Below are 21,905 nucleotides of genomic sequence, written 5' to 3' on the forward strand. Positions count from 1 at the left end.
AACAAACCCCAAACAATAAAATCAGCTGATAACGCGGATCTGCAGACCTGATTTAGGTGGTTTAAAGGCAACTTTTGTCACGTGGACCCAGGGTAAGTGTAACATGGAAATGAGATGTATAACGTGGACAAGTGCCCTAAGAAAACAATCTACTTAATTGAAGCCATATTTGTTTCTTTCTGGTTGCATGTTATACTTGAAGTGCAGCTCCACTCTGAAAGGTGACTGCAAAAGTGCTGGTGTGATGTTCCTGGTTTTTTGTCTCAGTCACCCCTTAGCAAGTGTCCTATATGTTCAGTTAAAAACCCTGTTTCTTCTTTCCATCTGCTAGTCCTGTAAACACAGGCTGGGCTCTAAGATGGGGGTGGCCAACATGTGGCACATGTGCCATGAGTGGTCTGGGAAGCCTCAGTGTGTGGAATGTGGCAAATTAGGGAGTGGGCAGGCAGCACAGTAGCAGATAAGGCAGGGAGCATGAGACCGGAAGCACAAGCGGAAAGCTGAGCTGCAGATTCGGTAAGGGAAAGGGATCCGTGGCATTTGGAGTGGGTGTGGGGCTAATTTGTGGCATGCCCCAAAAAGTTTGGCCTCAGCTGCTCTTAAGACAGAGCTTGGCTCTTTCTCCTTCATGCCCTACCAGCACTGAAGGTAATGCAAACCTGATCATGTTCTCCATCATGTGTGCAGTCCCACTTTCTCTTATACGTTCAAGTGGCATTAATTCTAACACAGTAAGAAATATTGGCAACTGTGAGCAGAGTTTAGCCAGCAAACAGAACCCTTGCTTTGAGGATGTAAGTCTAGATAAGCCCTGTGCCTCGTTATCAGTGCTATGTTACTGTTTCCGTCCCTCAGGCAGTCAACTCATGAGAGATGTGAAGATAAAGAACAATTTAGGGACAAAGTTGAACAGTTGAGAGGAAAAGACTTTCATCAAAAGAACTAGAATTTCAGCCAAAAAGGCCTGGCTGTTTTTTTCCAGATCAAAACAAAGTCCTTCAGCTTTGGCCATCATTCATAGGAAAAAAGATGTAGATGCCATTTCCTTCAACTCACTTAGTTGCTGTTGTAAACCTTTCCAGGGAGCCTCATGGTTTTGTCCAAATTTGGTTCTGGTGTAAGTGTGCATGGGATGGAATTTCAGTTGAGTTGCACCAGCTTAGAGCAGATCTGAGTTTATCCCAGGACACTGGCAAGGCTAAAACAATTGTTACTCCCTTGGATAGCAGCCATCAGGCTTTTGCAGTCAGTTCCACCATTTCTGAAGTTAAGACAGAGGCTGGAGTTGGGCAAGCAAAGATAACTTTTAGTTGCCTTTGCAGTTAAGGGCTGGTCCTGGCCCTGCCTCTCGGAACAGTTTAAGGGGTGCTCTAATTTGAACTGTGCTTCCTAGGATCTTGCTAGAGGCTGCAAAGTAGATTATAATTGTACTGCTCAGCACCAGATGCCCTCAGCGCCTGCTTAACCTGCCCTCTATGTTGCTTGTGCCAGAAGCAGGACTGTGGTAGAGTCCTTACAACAGCTCCATGCTGGTACATGCATTGGACCTATCAGAGGCTGTTTCCACACTCTGAGCAGTAAAAAGGGACCCAAATGTAACTGAAGCAGACCCTAAAGTCTGTAGGGTAACCTGGTGTGCTTAAAGTATAGTAGAAATCCCCTTGGCCAATATTCTTCTGCCTGGGAGCCTAAAGTTAGTTGCCAAAAGCCACATGTAGGCATGTAAATAAAGATCTCTTAGGCAAGTCCCCATATGGAAAACAGACAGAGCAGCTGTTACACTGTGCAAAGAGCGGTAACTTCTCTTTGCCCTTTCATCCTTCCTCATTTGGAAATAATATCTGGGTGAATATCTAAAAGGAGGTACCTGCCTACAGTGCTTCTTGTAGAATAGAAGAAAAGTAGAAACCAATTCTGTGTGTGTAAGTGAGAGGTCAGGCTATGAGAGATGAAAATACTTCTAGCACAGACTGTTGAGGCTTGAGCCACTATCTCTGGTGAGTGGATACATGTGTGCAACAGGCACAAACCCTCTCTCGGAAGCAGGGTTCATGCCCACAGAGAGGCCCACACCAATAGTGCTAAGTCCTGTAATCCTCTACCTTACAGGGAGGGAAACAGCCATGTTGTCATAGCAGGGAGTCTCAGTGAGGCACAGACTCCTCACCGTGAATTCCTGGGATGTTTGTGCCATGGGACTATCCCCATGTGTTGCTTTGACAGTCAATGTAGGGGCCTTGATCCTCCGGCTATTCCTTGGATCTCTTGGACTGCATTACACACAGAAGTGTCCCTCTCTGTCTCTTCCCACCCTACATTACTGATAAGCAGAGGGTGGCTTTCCTCTGCCACCCCCACCACCCATAGCCTTTTCTTCCCCTGGTATCCTCAGCACCCACCAGCCCCAGCCCCAGTTTCTGATTCTTCAGGTGATGTCTGATTCACCCACATCCCACCTTTGCCTGCCCTGTGCTGGTGTGCCCTACCCCATAGGCCTTAGCAATCAGAGGTTTATTCCTATCCCCGGCTTCTCTCTGCCCTGTCCCTAGTAATGTTACTAGTCTCTTTGGTTCCTTCTCCTTCTTGCCCATACTAGGCTCTGCTGCTCCCAAAATCACTTGGTGCCTGCAGATGATCTCTCCTCTCTCTTCTCCCCTGAGCTAACAGCCTGGCCCCTAGCTCCCAGTCTCTTGCTCCTGTGTCTGTTAGCTTGTCTCTCCTGCTTGTTCTTGTTTGAGTCTATCAATCCTTCTATCCATCATGTCTATATGATGGGTGTCTACTGACCCCCCAACATATTTTCCTCAGTCCTCCCCCTTATGCCCAGCAGTCTCTTCCCATGTGTTGCTGAACCACTTATCTCTACCATCTCTCGTGACTTTCCAGCTTCTATTTTTTATAGAGTGAGAAAATAAAATTTCCGGAGATCAGATTGAAAGGGGGGGGGGAGGAGCTAGTGATACTTTTTTAAAATTCCCTGCCCTTGAGACTGCTCAGGGCAGATTGTGCAAACTCACAGAACAGAATCACTTCTGTAGTTTTGGTTAGGAGGTTTGTTGAAAACATGGGAAAATACTTTTCCAAAGGCTCAGACGCCTCTTTGACATACATTGACTACTCAACTCAATTTTTATACAGTGAACCCAAAGAGGGAGAAGGCCACACACCATGAACAGCACCAACCCCTCTCCAAAAGCTTGGAAAAAGACTTGGGCTTTGGAGTAAGCCTGGAAAGTAACCTACTTGGGCCAAGAGAGTAGGGAATGAATTTCAGGGTCTGAGCAGCTAGAAGGCTCTCCTAGCAGCCACCTCTCTTTTAAACCAAGGGGACTCCAGCTCAGCCTTTGACTATTTCTTCAAACCCTATTCATTTCTGTGTCCCTGGTCTCACCTATCTCACCAACCTCCTGAAGAAGAGCATGGACACTCACTCTTGAGACTGTTCCTTCCCTTCTTCTCTGTGTTTCCCCTGAGCTCACCTCCCTGTCTCCCCATTCCTTAATCCTCCTTTTGAGGTGGCCTCTTCCTATCCCATCTTTTCACTGACTTCACCAGCTTCTCTCTGGATAAGTATTATTTATGCCTCACACTTATGTTCTGTCACTATCTCTTCTCCTTCTGCCTCTCTTACAACAGCCGTGGATTGATTTCTACTTAACAGGAAGAAGGCGGCATCTCATATTCAGCATGAGCTTAAAATCCTCCCATTTTCCTCCCTCCTCTGTCATAAGTCAAATTTCTACCACTTTACCTTGTCTGCCAAGAAAAAAATGGGGAATCCTTTCTATCTAACCACCAAGTTCTGCATCTTCTTCTTCTAGAAAAGCTCCACAACCCATCCTTCCCTGTCAGTATTCACTGTCAGTCCCTTTAACCAAACTTGGTGCCACTCCTCTCTTGCCTTGCCAACAACCTCCATCTCCTACTCTCATCTCTCTGTCTTCCCAATCTACCCATCCTGTGTGCAGCCATCAGAAACGTTGCTATAAACATGATCTCTCTCTCCTCCTAACTCCACATGCCAGTCTTGTCAGTAACCTTGTTTAGAAGCTCCCCTTTTGTCATTTGTTCCTTTTTTGGCTTCCACCTTCCAAATTCAAGCTTCTTAGTTGGTCAAAGTTTTGTCACTTGCTTCAGTGGGAACAGGGGTGCCATCCGAATGTTCAGAAGCAGCAGTCTCCTTCAGGCCCATGGCTTGTCTACTAGATTGTCCCTGGTTTGTCAATATCTGCATTTTCAAAAGCTACCTTTACTTCTCCAGACACACCAGGGCTCAAAACCAGTGTGTGCCAGCTGTCCTTGTATTCATAGCATATGCAGCTATGCTAAGCTAAAGAACCAGCAATGAAAATTAAATTAATCTTGCATTATTTTTGGCTTTATCTGTGGCTGAAAGCTTGTGACCTGGAATGAAACTACAAAGGGAACTGAGAAGTGAATAAATGCAATTTAATAGAGAAAATCATATTAGATGACAAGAAGCCAGCAAGAGGGGAAGCACTGAATGCAAAGAAGAACTATATGTGAGGGAGGAGGGAAAGGGGGGAGAGAGAGAGAGAGAGAGAGAGAGAGAGGGAGAGGGAGAGGGAGAGGGCAGGGGGAGAGGGCAGGGGGAGAGCTCTTGTACTGCATTCTGACTTCCTATTATCAGGAAGTGATATTCCCATAGCAGAATAGATATTCCCATAGCAGATATTCCTGTACCAGAATAGATACCTCAGAATGAGTGAGTCCCACAAGCACTCATTATTGCAAACCCTGCAAGAGTATCATCCAGGAAAGTGTTTATCGTACAAGACACCATGATCCTCCAGCCAGCAACCATCTTTATGCCTCTGCTCTTTCTCCTTGTGGGTAAATTTCCTCTCAGAACTGATTTCATCTCTGTCCACAGTCAGGAGACTCCATTGCTTGAAAAGTAAAAGCTTCTAAAAAAGAAATTCAGCAACCAAGCCCATTTTCTCAGAGAACACAGAAAGAGATTCAGTGGTGGGTGATGCCAGAAGTCCATGGGACTGGTGCATTGTCCAGGATGGTGAAGCATCCGAGCCAAAGATGTCCTGGCTCCTGGTTTCCTTCAGTTTTGAAAATGTTGTCATTGATTTTCATGAATGCAGGATCAAACCCACAAGACACTTTACTGCACTATGCCCAAAGTCTCTGGGCATGCTATTGGGATGCTATGGGGTATGCTATGGGAATAGATCTCTTTCTCAAGGATTAGACTCTTAGGTCACCTCAAGACCCATCAACAAGCTGTAGTAGAGATCATCCTCAAACTGAGGGATTGAAGACTCTATGGGGGATCCCAGTAAACTTAAACAACATGCTTCTTTCCCACAATTTTTTAAAATTTGCTTGATGCAGTGTACTAGCAGCAGACATGTAAGATACAGATACTTGTTTCTTTCCTAGTTATTGATTTGATGTCTTTTTCAATGCTTTCAATATAATCTCATTTACCATTTGCCACGTGGAGGTTCTGATCAGGCAACTGATGTGTACAGGCTCAAGGGTTTGTCTGCATGGATCAGGACTGCGGCCTTTGTCAGTTTCATAGTATCACAGTATCATAGTACTTAGGGTCAGAAGGGACCTAAACAGATCATTAGGTCCGGCCCCCTGCCCCAGGCAGGAAGGGGTGCCAGGATCATATCACCCCAGCCAAATATCTGTCCAGCCTCCTCTTGAAGACCCCCAAGGTAGGAGAGAGTACCACCTCACTTGGGAGCCCATTCCAGAGCCTGGCAGCCCTAACTGTAAAGTAATGTCTCCTGATGTCTGCCTGAACCTTCTCTCTAACGATTTGTGGCCGTTACTCCTAGTAACCCTGGGTGGTACCCAGGGGAACAGTCTCACTCAGTTCCCACTGGTCCCCCCTGGTGAGTTTGTAAATGGCCACCAGATCCCCTCTCGGCCTTCTCTTGTGGAGGCTGAATAGGTTCAGGCCCTTTAGCCTCTCTTCATAGGGCCTGCCCTACTGCCTCTTTACCATGCAAGTGGCCCTCTGCTGGACCCTCTCAATGCAAGCCACATCCCTCTTGATGTGCGGCGCCCAGAACTGGATGCAGTAGTCCAACTGCGGCCTGAGCAATGCTGCATAGAGGGGAAGGATCACCTCCCTGGACCTGCTTGTGATGCATCTGTAGATGCACAAAAAGATGCAGTTAGCCTTACTGACTGATTCCTCACATTGGCGGCTCATGTTCATCCTGGAGTCAAAAATGACTCCAAGATCCCTTTCTACCACCATGTTGACAAGAAGGGTGTTCCCCAGCCTATAGGAGTGTTGCTGGTTCCTTCTTCCTACATGCAGTACCTTGCACTTGTCTGCATTGAATTCCATCCTATTCTCATCTGCTCACCTCTGTAACATGTCTAGATCTACCTGGATTCTGTCCCTCCCCTCCAGCGTGCCCACCTCACCCCACATCTTGGTGTCGTCAGCGAATTTGGACGGCGTGCATTCCACACCCACATCCAGATCGCTGATAAAGATGTTGAACAGTACTGGCCGCAGGACTGAGCCCCAGGGAACCCCACTGCCCACATCCCTCTGGGTCGAAAATGACCCATCCACCACCACTCTCTGGGTGTGACCATCTAGCCAATTTGCCACCCATCTGACTGTGTAGGCATCAATGCCGCAGTCACCAAGTTCTTTTAAGAGAATGTGGTGGGAAACCATGTCAAAGGCCTTCTTAAAGTCGAGGAAGACGACATCCACCCTGACACCCTCGTCTAGAGACTTTGTGACCTGATCATAAAAAGAAACCAGGTTAGTCAGGCAGGACCTGCCCTCAGTGAACCCATATTGGTTGCCCCTGAGCATTACCTCCCCTGCTGGGCCCTTGCAGATGTGCTCTTTGATAATTTTCTCAAAGTTCTTCCCAAGGACCAAGGTAAGACTGACTGGCCTATAATTGCCGGGGTCCTCTTTTCTCCCCTTCTTGTAAATGGGGACCACATTGGCCTTTTTCCAATCCTCTGGTACCTGGCCAGTGCCCCATGAGTGCTCATAGAGCTGTGCCAAGGGCCCCGCTATGACCCCCGCCAAATCCCTCAGCACCCTCGGGTGAAGAGCATCTGGACCTACTGATTTAAACATGTCCAGCCCCTTCAAAAGTTCCCTAACTAGGTTGTCCCTGACCTTAGGCATGGCAGTGCCTCCCCTGTGTCCGTCCACAATTCTAGTGGAGGAGATGTCCCAGTCCCTGTTCAGGAATATGGAGGCAAAGAATTCGTTAAAGAGGTCAGCTTTTTCATTTGCTGCCATCACCAGATTGCCAACCCGGTCCTGTAGGGGCCCCACGTTACCTGGTGCCTTCTTCTTACTTCCTACGTATTTGAAAAAGGACTTTTTATTATCCTTAATTCTACTCACTAGTCCTAGCTCCATCTCTGCCTTAGCCTTCCTAACAGCCTCCCTGCAATCCCAAGCAAAAGAGGTGTAATCCTCCTTGGTGATAGCCCCTTGCTTCCACTGTTTGTACGCCTCCTTTTTTGCACTCAGGTATCCCTGGATGCCTTTGCCAAGCCATGGGGGCTTTATAGCACTCCTGCCTCCCTTGGTGCGAACTGGGACTGACTCTCTTTGAGCTCAGAGGATCGTCTGCTTGAGGACCAACCACCCGTCTTGGACTCCCATCTCATTGAAGCTCCAAGACCCCGATGCCTCTCCTACTAACTAAGAGGCATTTAATGACAGTAGAGAGGGAAAAAATTAAAAAACAAAACGGTGTACTTTTAAAACTAGAACGATCAGGAGGGAACTCAGGCAAAGAGTTGTATCTGAAAGTACTGAAAGCATTTTTAATGTGTTTTTATTAGATTTCAAACAGATTGTGTCTCTGGAAATCCAAAAGCTGGAAATGGGTTTTTATAGTTCTTTGTTGTGCAGAACACAACATATCAATAATACTGGAAATACAAACGAATATCTAGAATTACAGAGCACTTACTACTTCTTTTGCTGCATAGCTAGCAATTCTGTAGTTCCTAAGTAATTCAAAAGTTAACATGTAAGGAGCAATTCTTATATCTCAAAACAGTGCTTATAAAAGCAGGCTGAAACAGCCAGGTAAGTCATCAGGTACAGTGACACAATTGGTGTCCATATGTCCTTTTTTGTGCAAATCATCTGGGTTCTGAATTTACCTCTTTCTGTTCAGCCTGGTTTTAGTGTTGGTGCTTCACATCCCAACCTGCTTGTGGTGACTGGGCTGCAGTGTTCTGCCTGAACTGCTCCTTCAATCCACAGGGAGCCAGGGTTGTAAAGCTACCACAGGGCACAACTGATATAACTGACATGAACTGAGCCTTACACTTCTCCTGCAATGACTGCGTGCCTGATTTCCCTTTCCTCTCACAAGTACACCACATCAAGCAATCCACCTGTGCAAAGCAGGGGCAAAATGACCAGAAAGATCTGCAGTGTCCTACACCCACTTAGCAGTCACTTTTCATAGGTATAAAAGTGTGCACAAAATACATGCCTGGGGGTGGGGGGGATAAAGCTCTGTGTTGTACTGTTTCATAGAGGCACAGAACTTAAAATCAGAAGGAAAAATGGGCAGGAGGATCACCTAGTCTGAGTATTAGATTAGTCTGGGCACAGAACCTCTCCCAGAAAATCCTGCATCAAACTGTACTTTCTACTGAGGCATAGCATCTCTTCTAGAAAGATACCCAACATTGAATGAGTGACTTTGGCTGACTGAGACTACAACTGATTGCTAGGGAAGTTGTTCCAGTGGTTAATTATTCTCATTATTAAAAAATTACATTTTATTTCTAAGGTCAATATATCTAAATAAAAATTCAAACCATTGGACTTTTTTTTTTTTGCTAGTAGCCATTTATTAACAGAAATCTGTTCCTCATTAGATACCTAAAAGACATAAATTAAATACATTAGGCTTCTTAAACCTTTCCATATAAGACCTTTTCTCCATACCTCAAATCATTTTGTTGATCCTTTCTGAACCCTTTCTAATTACTTCACACCATTTTTGATGTGCGAGCAACAGTAAATAGAAATGTTTTCAGTACTATCATATAGTGTTTGATGCACAGTTTCTCATTTGCCCCCTCACTCTTTCTCCCCTCCATTTCCTTCTCCTTCCCATCTTTATCACCCTCGATCCATCTCTGGTTACCTCAAATATCTTTGTTTTGCAGTCTCCTTTCCTAAATTTGTGACTGGCTTCTCAAAACAGAAATTTCCTCTTGGGACCTGCAAGCTCGATTCACTGTATACAGGTTTCTCTCTGTTGTTCTGGAAGCCACTGGTGTTCTCCGGGCAGCAATGAGAGGCCACATAGGCCAAAATGTGCCCTAGGCTAGCTGTCAAATAGTGCCAATAGTTTATGTATGTGCAGAGTGCTCAGCCAGAACTTGGTCTAGTCACTGCCCCCCATATCCATAGCAGAGAGGTCTGTTACCAAAAACCCAGTACCATTTGGTCTTTTGAGAGACAAGACTGCAGCTTGTTTATGATCAGGGCTATTTTTGCAAGCTTAGACACAGAATTCAGGGACAGTTATAATTCCCTTACTGCTTACCCTTTTTGTACACCAAGTTAAGATACAATTACATTTTCCAATGATCCTTCACTCCCTTTTAAGAGGTAAGGTACTACTACCATCCAAGTCAGATAGAGAGACAACAGACAAGATAAAGAGGCAAGGATTATAACACAACCTTTAATTGATTACACCCCAAAGCATGAGAATAAGCCTGTCTAGCTACTTGCAACCACACTATATAGATTCTCACCTATACTGGCTGGTGATGCAGGAGGGAGAAAGAACGAGGCATGCAGGCTGGCAGCAGGTTGTCTTGAATCTGCTGAGGTCTTTCCCAGATTCTGTGTTTATACCCAATATGTATATGTGGGTTATTTAAATAAATATTTTGATTGGTGTTATTCAAATTTATTTGTTTTACTGGAACTTTGGGAATTAGACCGAACCAGTTTCTGTTGCATTTGAAGGAAGCCAATTGGCTGTGTTCTTGTGAAAAGTGCAGTTCTGGGTGAGAGGACTTCTTATTTCTTTTCCTCACCATCTGGGACTGCTACTTGCCATGTTCTGTTTCTTTTACTTTGCTGAGTAGGCCAGCTGTAATACAGAACAGGTTAACAGTGGCACATTATTAGTGCAATAGGATTCTAGTTGACTACATACAACTTAATTGTTATCACAAGGCAAAACATTAATTGTTACTTTTAGCTCCTGTTATACACTTTTTAAAAAAGGAGTTATTTATTTTCGGCCTGGTCTGATATTAGAAGCTTAAAAAACAGATTTTTTGTTTTACTTTTCCAGGCTACCACTTGTGATTTAAATGCAATTTTATTGATTATTGATTTTATACCAGCTTAGAGAGATATCATGTATAACTCAGAGTTTTGCTAGGTCTATAATCTACACTGGTCAGTGTGGTCTATCAGTCACTGACCATGTCTACAGCCCCCAGGCCCTGCTCATATACTTTATCTCCATTTAGGGAAATGCAGACATTTTACAGTGGGTCACCTGATAATAGGTTTTGCTGATTTCATTTTTTGTCCCATCTTGAGGAGTGCAAGCACTGACAGTTTTTGGTGTTTCAGAGTCTGCACAATGTACTAAGGCTGCTATCACAGTGGATCAGTGTCACAGGCCAGCTGGGCACTGCGAGTGTATCAATTTTATCACAGGCCAACTGGGCTGTTTGATTCAGTTTCAGATCGAGGAGGCAAAGTTGGGAGTGAAGCAAAGGCAAATTTATTATAGCTTACACACACACACAACAGTTAACAGAAAGATAAATGCAATAAGCAGATAATGCAGTATTAAAGAGCTAATAGTAAATAATAATAACAGATAATAACAACAGATAGATTGATCAATTCTGTCACAGGCCAACTGGACACTGCGAGGGTATTAGCCACTGGGCTGTTCAAAACAACAGATAGACAGACATGAGTTGGCAACTTATCAATAGTCCCTCAATGCCAGGTATTTGTCAAGTGATTCCAGTGAAGTCAGGCGCCCCCGACTGACGCTGTCAGAGGGTTACCAGGGAAGATCCCTTGATCAGGATCCGATCCTTACTCATACCAGGAGTCTGGGGCCGGGCTCGAAACAGAAATGACTGTTCTGTTCCCTCCTTCCTGCTGGTGACGCACGTGCTTTTTATATCTAGTCTTGTGCTAATGTGTTGGCCTCAGAGCCACTCACAATGTTGCCCTATAGCTGTTACCCTATGGGACTGAAAGGTGTTAAAAATTATCACAAAAGGTTACTACCCAGACTCGGGTTTATCCAATAAGCAAATTATGATGCAGCACCTTTAGGTTTGAATTTGACATTGCTCCGCCTATGTTCCAAGCCCTTTTAGGTTTCATTTGAATATGCTTTCTTGGGATGTGCCTTCCTGGAATCTGTTGGGTGTGCCAAGCAGTTTTTTACTGCTAAGGCTGAACCCTGAGCAAAAACCATTGGGTCTCCTAATCTTACAGCTACAGCTTCGCCTATGGGGCCCAGTCAGTTCCACGAACAGTTAATTTATCATTTTGGTTAAAATTAAAGCAAACAAGTTACATTTGCAGTTTACAAACTTACAAGCTTTATATTAACTAATATTACCTGTTTAGGCAAAATACCAAACGCCTCCAAGAAGCACATATTTATTGCTTATTAATCCCTCTGGTTCTGGCTGTCACAATCAGACACCACCCTATATCAATACAGCAGGACTGGAAATCATCATTGAATGCAGAATCAGTGGAAATTACACTCCCAACAAGGGGTTTGCTAAATGGCATGCAACAGGCTCTGATGGAGTGACAAAAGATTTGAAGGAAACGGACCAGATCAATATAACCACCAATTTAAATTCTAGCTTTTCATCCCTTACATTTTTTTGAGGACTGTATTTACAAGGCATCAAGAATAGCTCAAATTCTTTGCACTGATGCAAGGTCGATCCTGTTCAACCCTTTGTTGGGATGAGATTGCTTCCATGTAACCAAAATATTACTGCATTTTGGGGTTATGCAATGACACTAGGCCCTGTGTCCCAGTTCTCCAGGGCTGTCCACCTGATGGCCTGTGGGCTGCAGGCAGCCCGTGAAAGGTCGGCCCGTGGCCCTCAGACTCACCCTGACTGCCACTCCCTTCATCACTGACTGCTGTTGCCTAGGAAACACAGAGAGCTCATTCTATGGATAGAGAGAGGGGTATCCAGTTGAATTCTTAATATGCTCAGAGAATATTTTAATAGCCAAGCTCTAAGAAAAGACATGAAATACTGGAGAGGAAACTGTGGCTTTAAATGTTTCACCTGATACATACAATTTTCATGAAGGCAAAGTAATTTGGGTCTCTTTCTGCAGCTGCTGACTTACTGTTGAATCATACTCCTGCCTTAATCAGTGAAGTGGAAGGGAGGCAGCTAAATGTAGATTTAAGCCAGTGGACAGCTCCACCACTGCATAGTATTAAATGTTATAAAAATGGGACTGATTGATATGAGAGGGATCTGGAGAATGAAACAGGCCCACTCACAATACAGTTCAATTTTTCAAGGGACCTGGCCTCTATCAACTTGACAGAAGTCACTGCAGGTGCCTCTGGGCTCTAGAGATGTAGCTGATAGAAAGTGGGGGAGGGTGACATTTTAGTTTGAATGAGCTCTGACTCTTTGGGTGGCAGCAATTACCAGTGATCCTTTTGGCAAATATCTATGATATGCAGCATTTCAGCAATGAGAGAGTTAGAAAGTGTCAGAGTTCCTGTTCTGTGTGAATTCACAATAGGCAATTGTGTGTTATATCAAGGTAGCACTGAAAACCATATCTCAAGAGAAAGGCTTAGTAATACATTCTGGTAATGGGAAATTACAATCCTCCTCATCTCATAAGATGGTATAGCAATTCCATGGATATTTGAGCTCTATTTTTAAAAGAAATAGTTTGAACAGAAAAGGAACAGCACCCAGGGACACCGACAGAGCTTCGCCTTTGCTCAGGTTCACTGACACTATGTGAAGTTAGGGATGTAACCAACTGATGGTGACTGGAGGTTATGACCAGGGACAGATTACTCTACAAGGGCCTCATTTCTTATGCTCTTTCTGTAAAGACACCATTATTTGCCACTGCCAGATGTAGGATACTGGGTTAGATTGACTTTTGTTTGACTCAGGATGGCAGTTCTTAAGTTCTCAAGATTTCCTTTGACCATACCAGTCAGCAGATGAGAGGAAACCGTAGCCAAATATTTAAGTCCTTTTCTGCCCTAGAGTCAATAAGAAAGTTAGCTCCATCTTCAGAATAGAGGAGAATTTCCTTCTTAACTTGAGTTCCCATCCAGATAACAGCCCAATATTCAGGATGATGACAAGTAAATGGAGATTGAAGTACAGGGATCAGATAGCTGGAACAGAGCTTTCAGGGATGTTTAAAAAGTACAGCAAGGGTAAACCTTGTTGGCAAATTAAGTCTGTGTGCCATATCCTCCAGTGACGTCAATGGAATGAGACTCGTACATCAGCTGATGATCTGGTCCTCAGACTTCAAGCTCAGGGTGCCTGGTAGTAAGAAGCCCTAAGTTAAGCACACCCAGATTTTATTGATGTTGTTAAAAATCTCACTGCTCCTCAGTGCCCTTCAGGACTCTAGGGCCTTCAGTAAGAACTGAGGTTGAGTTTTGCCTGTAAAAAATGATCTTACATGCAAGTTAAAAAATGGCAATTCCAACTAAGTTGAAACACAAGACGCCTGGCAGACTCAACATGTTGCTTGGGTAACAAGCCAGAAAGGAACTGAAAGCAAATGCATAAACACTATTTATTGGCAGAATTCTGAAAAAAATCCACCCTCAGCACCCTTCTGCTTCTTCCCTTGGGAGAGCCTTCCAAGGCATTTTTATTCAAGAGATTAAGGTAAATGCATCAAGTGGTCAAATGTCTCTGCAACTGGATGCAGTCACTTGTAGCTTTCTTTCTGCAGCTGTCCACCTGCTGGTGAATCAGACTCCTGCCTTTATCAGTGAAACTGAAGGAGGAAAGGTCACTATACAGCGTAGCTTCTTGAAGAACTCAAGCATCTCATACACTGTCAAATGGTATAAGGTGGGAACTGATGGACATAAAGAGGACCTAAAAAATAAAACAGGTGCAGTCACAACAGCTCTAGGCTTCTCAGAGGGCCTAACCTCTCTCACACGGCTAAATATCAGAGTGACTTTGGTAACAATGGCCATGGAAATAGAACCACAGTGAGGATCCTGGGTAATCATCTGCCTTGTCTTCTCTAGTCCTTGCAGTATTTCCTAGGGGAGCATAAGGAGTGGGAGAAAGAACTGATCACATCCTTTTGTATGTGTATGGAGTTGCTGGCAAACCCAAGAAGTAAAAGGTATATCAAGATGTTCAGTAAGAGTCCAATGATTGAAGGTAGCCTCCAAGGTTCCTCCCACACTGTTTAACTTAAGGTTTCCTCCTATCCCATTTCTGAAGTCTGAGGAGCAGATTGTTGGCTGGTACAACTATCTGTTAGTCATGATTTAGGTGTGGTTGATTCTGCTTTGGGACATGAGCATTGATTAGATGGCCTCTCAAGGTCCCTTCTATCCCTATTTCCTATGATTCCCCATTCATCTAAGTACCTGTACCCCTTCTCTTTTCTTGGAGTCTGACATGCAGTAACACTGGATTACTGCTGACCAAAATTTTCTAAATCATTTTATGGTGGATAAAACACATCTATCTATTGAACTCAGATAAGCATCTAATATTCAGATGCTTTAACACCTCAACCATGTTAAATGGTAAATTTCATCATGACAATCTATCTTGCTAGATTTCCAATATTCCCCAATTTGAAGCAAGCCAGAAATGTCCCTAGAATTCCCCTTCAGCCCAGGCTTCCATTTGTTTCTAGATATGGACATAAGTTCATCTTTGCTTTAGCTTAACCATTTTGCTCATCTGATACCATCTTCTGACACAAATTGGCTTCAATTATCGTTCTTCTGAGCAGAGACTGAGGTACCTTTTCCTCTGCTGCTAAGCCATGCAAGTCCTTTGGTGAACTCTGGGCCCAGCTCATGGCACCCTCCCCTACCATTATTTCATGGGATCCTTGTAGAGGGGGTAAGAGAACCTGCCCCGTGCTCCCCTGATTCTACAGCTTCTATCTGGTAGGTCAGCATTTAATGATCATTTCTTTCTTACAGAGCATCCAACAGGGTTAGAAAGCCTTCTTCCTGCTATTGCTGGAGCTGTGGTTGGGATACTTCTCATAGTGCTGCTTGGTATCAGGGTGTGGAGATACAAAAAGAATCTCAAAGGTAAGATTTACTTGGATAAATGGGCAAGCCAGCTCTTCACAACGGGCACTCGGAACAGATGCTGATAGACACTTCACTGCATCCTTCATTTAGTTGAATACACAGGAATGTGGGGACCTTTTTCCAATGAAGGCGCAGTAATACTGGTGAAGTGAAAGCCTTTGTTAATACAGTCCCATGCCCAAGCATCTAACACAAAGCTTGGACAGCAGCACTGCAAAATGCCTCTGGCAGTAGGTCTCCCTCCCTGACAGAGGGAGCATGGTCAAGGTGTGGGTTATTCATTTTCCACATGGTGTCCATCTAATGGGCCTGATGTGCAACTAGCAGCCTTGTTGGCAGAGTTAGGGCAGGAAAGTGGGTGATATAGATCCTTGTCCATTAGGAATTCATATTTAAGCTTCCCAAAGGCTATCAGAGAATAACCAACTTTATTCATTTTTTCCAGAAGCATCTCAATTCAAGCTTAAGGCAGAGATGAATCATATGGAAACCACGGTGAGCCGGACAACTTTATCATAAGTGTCTGTCATGGTGGGGGTCCTCCAGGAGGGCCGTGATCTCCTTAAGGCCCCCTTCTCCGTGCCAAGTCAGCCCAAGGGCACCCTCGGTTTCTCGCCCGCCACGCCTTCGCTGTTCGATAAGGTTGGGAGGCTGCCTTACATCTCCTTGGACACGGTTTGTTGTGACCTCTGTCCCCTTGTGGGTCTTGTCCTGCAAATGGGTTCCCTGGGCACCCTAGCCTTATGGGCTATGCGTGGCTCCAACCACCCCTTATACCACACCCCAAGCCTCGCAGTTTAACTAGACGTTGGTCTGTCAAAATACACTCACCCGCTTTCTGGGCCTCCTCTGTACTGTCGCCCACTCTCTGCGCCTCCTCTAGAATACCGCCCCTCTCTTGGGGCTCGCTCTCCAATGCTGCCGTTTTCCTAGGGCTCTCTGCGCCCCCTCTGGGCCTTCTCTGTAGGGTCGCCCCTCTCTGGGGCCTTCCCTATGAAGCCGCCCCTTTCCTGGGGACTTCTGTGCCCACTTTGGGACTTCTTGGTTAAGCCCCCTCTCTCCGGGGGCTCACCATGCCCACACTGGGGCTTCTTAGTAGTACCCCTTCTCTGGGGCTCACCACGCCCACACTGGGGCTTCTCAGTAGTACCCTTTCTCTGGGGCTCGCCACACCCGCACTGGGGCGTCCCAATACTGTTGCCCCCTTTGTGGGGCTCGCCGTGCCCACACTTGGGCTTCTCAATAAGGCGCTCCCCTCTCTGGGCTTGCCGTGCCCAGCTTGGGCTTTCCAATAATGTTGCCCCCTTTCTGGGGCTCTCCATCTAATGCTGCCCCTTTCCTGGGGCTGGGGTCTATGTACCCCCTATGCTGTGCCCTCACTGGCACTGGGGCCCCCACACCACTGTGGGTCCACTATGAGACCTCCTCCAACCCCTAATAGCCTCACCCTAGCCACCAGTGTAATACATAACAACAACGCAAAACACAAGCCCCTAGGCTGTAACACAAATTGTAGCTGCCTGGCTATAACTTAACATCATTGCTCAAGCCTCCAGAGCTGCCATAAGCTGTACTTGCGATCAAGCTTCTTCCCGCATCCTGGCTTAGGGAGCTCCTGCCTCTCTGGCTGCTGGCAGGGAACTGCTAGCCTGGCCTCAGCCTCTGGGCCTTATGAGGGCCAGGCCCTGCCCCTTCCAGTCAGCTGACCTCCTGGTTGCCCCTGGCAACCCACAGCTGGGCTCCTTAGTCCCTGCCAGGGCTCTTTCCCCTGCAGTTTCCCCTCTAGGAGCAGGGCACCAAGGTGCCCTGCAACAGTCTCATTTTACTTTTCTCTCTGATACAAGGGAATAGGGTGCTGAACTTTAATACTAAGATCTTTAAGTCAATAAAAAAATCTGGAATTGTTGGCTACAACTACAAGAACTTCAGGGTTATAGAGATTTTGATAATAATATCAAATAACAGCCACCACAACACCTGCTCAGGGTAATAGATCACTTGGCCTGAAAAGCACCTTCAACACTAGAGGATTAACTACATTTAAAAAAAAGAGTCCTGAAACTAGTTAGTCTTACAGCAAATTAAATGAGAATAAAAACAGAATGATAAAAGACTAAGGAACAGGACTAATTGGAGTAGTTATGTGGGATTTTAGGACCAAGAGATAATGCAATATTTGCTTTAGCACTTGGACTGGAAAGTTCATGGCTCTAGAAAATCATGTGCTGATTCCAGGCAGTAGCCCCAGAAACATCAAGACACTGGAGAATGTTTTATGTTTTAAGCATGCACTTTATGAACTTCAGGGATGTGTCTGATAATCAGAGTGCAGCTTCCTAAAAGCTCAGCGTGCTCTTTTACAGAAAATAGTATTTACTCATTTAGAAGATGAGGTTTCCTGCACCATTTAACATAGGGGGAAAAAATTCCCTCACCTTACAATCGAGAATGAGGCAGTGGGGGGATGAGGGAGGGGAGCACAAGCAGTTGCTGTGGCTCTGGCCCCAACCTGAGGTTGTGGCTAGAGCTGGAGCCAGAGCCACAGCTGCTGCCTGTCCCCCCTCCCTCCCACTGCCTCTGCATTCCCACCACTTCTCCCCTCATGCCAGCAGGCTCCATCCCTGCTGCAGCCTGCAGCATGGAGCACAGCTCCAACCTGGCCCTGTAGCAGCAGTGACAAGGAACTGGCACTGCTGCTATAGGTAGGGTGACCACCTTTCCAAAATTGAAAGCTGGGGGCACAAGTCCATCTCCCCTCCCTCTCCCTGCCAGCAGCATGGCTGGAGCAGAACCAAGTGGAGTGGGGGGTGGATGTAGGCTGCCGCCTGCAGGCTTGGGGATTTCCACCCGGATGCCTTTCCCTCAGGAGCCGGGCACACTGGGGAACCCCCTGCACTTCTGTGGGATGCTCCATGCGCCCCAGTATCGCAGCATTCAGGAGCCACCTGCTACATAGAGGTATGTAGAAAAAACATTTAAATCTGTGTCTATGTCTGAATCTCCAAATCTCTCTGAACTGATTCAGAGGGTTCCAATTTGATTTGGAGAGATTAAAGGGTCCTTTGATTTGATTCAGATTCGGAGATTCAGCCACTGAATTGGGCCGAATCTCTGCCGAATTGAATCAGGGACCAAAGCTTTGCACAGCCCTAGTAAATATGGTACTTGTACAACTGCTTTGCTGTTTTCTTTAGCCCCTGCAAAAGAAAATGCAAGAAACAGACTTAATTCATTTTCTTCTTGCTTTGCAGTCTCCTCCTCCACAAGGTGATGATGTGACTTATGCTGACCTTAACTTCCAAAAGAGGAAAGCCAAGGCAGTTGAAGAAGTTGTGTAATTCGAAGCAAAAATAAAGCCAAAGCACAGAAATTACAAAGATGTCACCTATGGGAAAGTAAACCATCATGCCTATATGGGGAAGAGCAATTGAAAGCGAAGAGAACTGGGAGTGCATGGAGTATTTTGCATGCCCAGTGTCACGGCGGGGGCCTATAAGAGGGCCGTGATCTCCTTAAGGCCCCCTCTCCGTGTCAAGTTGGCCCAAGGGCACCCTCGGTGGGCAGGTGGGCTCTTATTCCCTGCTAGGGCTCTTTTCCCCGACAGTTTCCCCTCTCTAGGAGCAGGGCACCTCAGTGCTCTGCGACACCAGTTAATGCAAACCTCGATGGGACAGTGACATTTCTCTTGGAGAAAGGTGCTCTCAGAGTTTAAAGCCCTCTACTTATACAGAGAACAGCTCCAGTGCAAGTTTTTCTCACTTGGTGCCCTACCAGTTCACCTTACTTATGGCCTGGAGAGTTAAACTTCACAGGTAATAGGAGAGTTCCTCGAACTGGCCTAGTCCTGGCTCTTCTGCTAAGCTAGCCAGCCAGGAGGCCAGTTGTGCTGTAAACATTTTGCCCCTGGAACTGGATTGAGATCAGCAATTTATTTTATGAACAGTACATCACCAACGAGTCATCCAGTTGTAGCAAATTCTAATTTATCAGCACTGTAACTTGAGCCAACAACCAAGAACCAACCTCCTGAACATAAGTGTTACCCCTCTTGACTTGGGAAGCACTTCCCCTCATTCAAGTTACTAGCTGTGCTGAGTCAATAAACAGAGAGGCTTTGAAAGCCTTTCCTTCCTACATGGAAGGATGCACTATGCAGAATAGGTTAAAAAAGTTTTCCATATTTTTGCATTTGAATGTTAGTGATGAGTTAATCTAAGGTCAAACCAGGATTCTCCTCTGGAAGTGAGTTTATCCTGCCATGATTCAACCTCCTTAAATTGCCTAACCCTAAAATAGGCATCAGTCAATCACGTGCTAAGTTTAAGATTTCAGAGAGACAAGAATTCTTGTGAGTGTTATCCTTATTGGACCAGCTACATGGCTGTGATGGACACAGCCTGGACCATCACAACAATAACAACATTTAAAATTTTAGCCAGCCACTTTAGGGGAAATTTAGCCCTGCTTTAAGTGGGTGCAATTTCATTGACTGAAATGAATCTCCTACCTACACCATGTTGCCTCATGTATGCACAACTGTACTGTAATTTAAAAAGGAAATAAAATGTGGGTTTTTTCTTGGGTTTTTTTTTAAATGCCATATTTTCCATCAGTCTAATTGTAGCAGATTATTTTTTGTAGGAGCTTATCTAAGTTATTGGTGAGATTTTTCAACACTATAAATGGGTATTAGTTGCCTAACTCTTGTTGATTTTTAGAACTTCTTTGTGGACACCAAAAAAGTCAATGGGATCATTGACCAAGTGAGTGGGAGTAAAGTATCTAAATTAGGGTGACCATATTTCCCTGTGTCAAAATAGGTCCCCTGTTGTCTGGCAATAAGGCAGTGTTTGTGTTTGGCTGGGGCTGGGAGAAACAGGGGCAGGTGTGGAGCACCAGCCAAACACAAACACTGCTTTATTGTCTTGTGTTAAACCCTAGTCCAGGGTGTCCCTGGATACATGGGATACATGTATTAATTTTACCAGACTGATGGGATATGTGGGACAAGTATTCAGAACAAGACTACCTTTTATAACTATAAATGCATTGGTTTTTGTTAGGCAGACAAGGTTCCTTGGGTGAATTTGATATCTTTTATTAGACCAACCCAAGTAGTTGGAGAATAGTTATTAAGCAAGCTTTTGGGTTCAAAAACCCTTCGTCAGGCTAAGGAAGTTTAATTGCATTGGGTAAAACCTGTGCAGAGTACAGCTTCCAGATGGTCATGAAGATATGACCAGAAGCAGCATAACCAATATGCAAAATGTTCCTTATATGAATAAGTGAATAAATTCATTAGTACATTATTAACTAATACATGGTATCCCACAGGGTATACTGCTTGCCTGCAGTTTAAATCCAAGACATTGTGGAAAAGTTGACAAGGTTCATCTGGCCCTTGGCTATTCCTTCATGGGGCTTATTGGTATGGCCAATAATGATACTGCCAGGTACAACCCTGAGCAGGCTGGAAGCGAATATAGAATTCTGGGAGAAAGAATGAAAAAACTGAGGGTACTGGTGATGTTTTTATCCATCTTCCTGGTGGAGGGTAAATGTCCAGGAAGAGATACACTAATCCTGGATGTGAATGAAATACTGGAGGTGAATAAGGCACAGGTAGTATTGATAGGAGGGCTTTGGCTTCCTCAGTCATGGGATGGGTTTCCAGAAAGGGAGATTGCTGGGAGGAGATGGTTTCACTTCATGAAGAGGAGGAAAAATATCCAAAGATAACTCGTCAATGTAGTGAAAAGGTTTTTAAACTAGACTTGAAGTCTGCCAGTGATGGAAGCCCAGAGGTGAGCTAAAAAATGGCCAGCTGTAATCAAAGAACAGTAATTGGAGGGGGGGGGGTAAGGAAATTGCAGTACAGCTATTGGTTAGATGAGAAGAAGCATAATAAAACAAACTGCTGATCACTTGACATGTCTACATGCTAATGGCAGAAGCATGGGGAATAAACAAAAACAACTTGAAGACATTTCTTGAAGAATAAGAGTAGATGCTGGTCTCCTAAATCCTGCCCACCGTGATAAACACATACATTGGGAAAGGGACCAAATTCATGTCCAGCTCAAGGTTCTTTGGGTAGATGTGATATCTTTAATTAGACCAACTGAGTAGTTAGAAAAAAGTTATTTGCAAGCTTCCAGGCACAAGTATCCTTCTTCAGGCAAAGGGAGACTGCCTGAAGAAGGATGGTTGTGCCCAAAAGCTTGCAAAGAACTTTTCCCCAACTACTCAGTTGATCTAATAAAAGATATCACATCTAACCAAAGAACCTTGCCTGCCTATGTCCTTAGATCAACACGGCTACAGCCAAAAACCCTTTCCAGCTCAAATCATTCTAGGTTTGTACTTACTAACCTGAAGACTGTGACAGTGCCTTGAGTGACTAACCTACGCATAGTAATATACAGCAGAGATACTGCAACAGTGTTTTAGGCCATAAGTATGGAATATATTGCATAATTTGTATCACACTTTCCAGATAAGAGCAGCTGAGGGTGCCTGTAATCTAGTAGGATTGGAAGCAGACACTTTTGGTTATTAGCA

At 44.9% G+C, this 21,905-nt stretch overlaps 1 long non-coding RNA gene across 1 annotated transcript in view; it reads right to left on the reverse strand.

Annotated features, from left to right (window-relative positions):
- Nucleotides 1-9,736: 9,736 nt before the first annotated feature.
- LOC112548771 overlaps nucleotides 9,737-21,905 on the reverse strand; it is a 28,191-nt gene continuing 16,022 nt past the window's right edge. Inside the window, exon 3 of the long non-coding RNA XR_003092356.1 lies at nucleotides 9,737-10,121. This is a non-coding gene — a long non-coding RNA (uncharacterized LOC112548771). The remainder of the gene's footprint in view (nucleotides 10,122-21,905) is intronic.

The sequence above is a fragment of the Alligator sinensis genome, unplaced genomic scaffold, assembly GCF_000455745.1.
Source record: "Alligator sinensis unplaced genomic scaffold, ASM45574v1 scaffold723_1, whole genome shotgun sequence".
In the NCBI taxonomy this organism is placed as follows: Eukaryota; Metazoa; Chordata; order Crocodylia; family Alligatoridae; genus Alligator; species Alligator sinensis.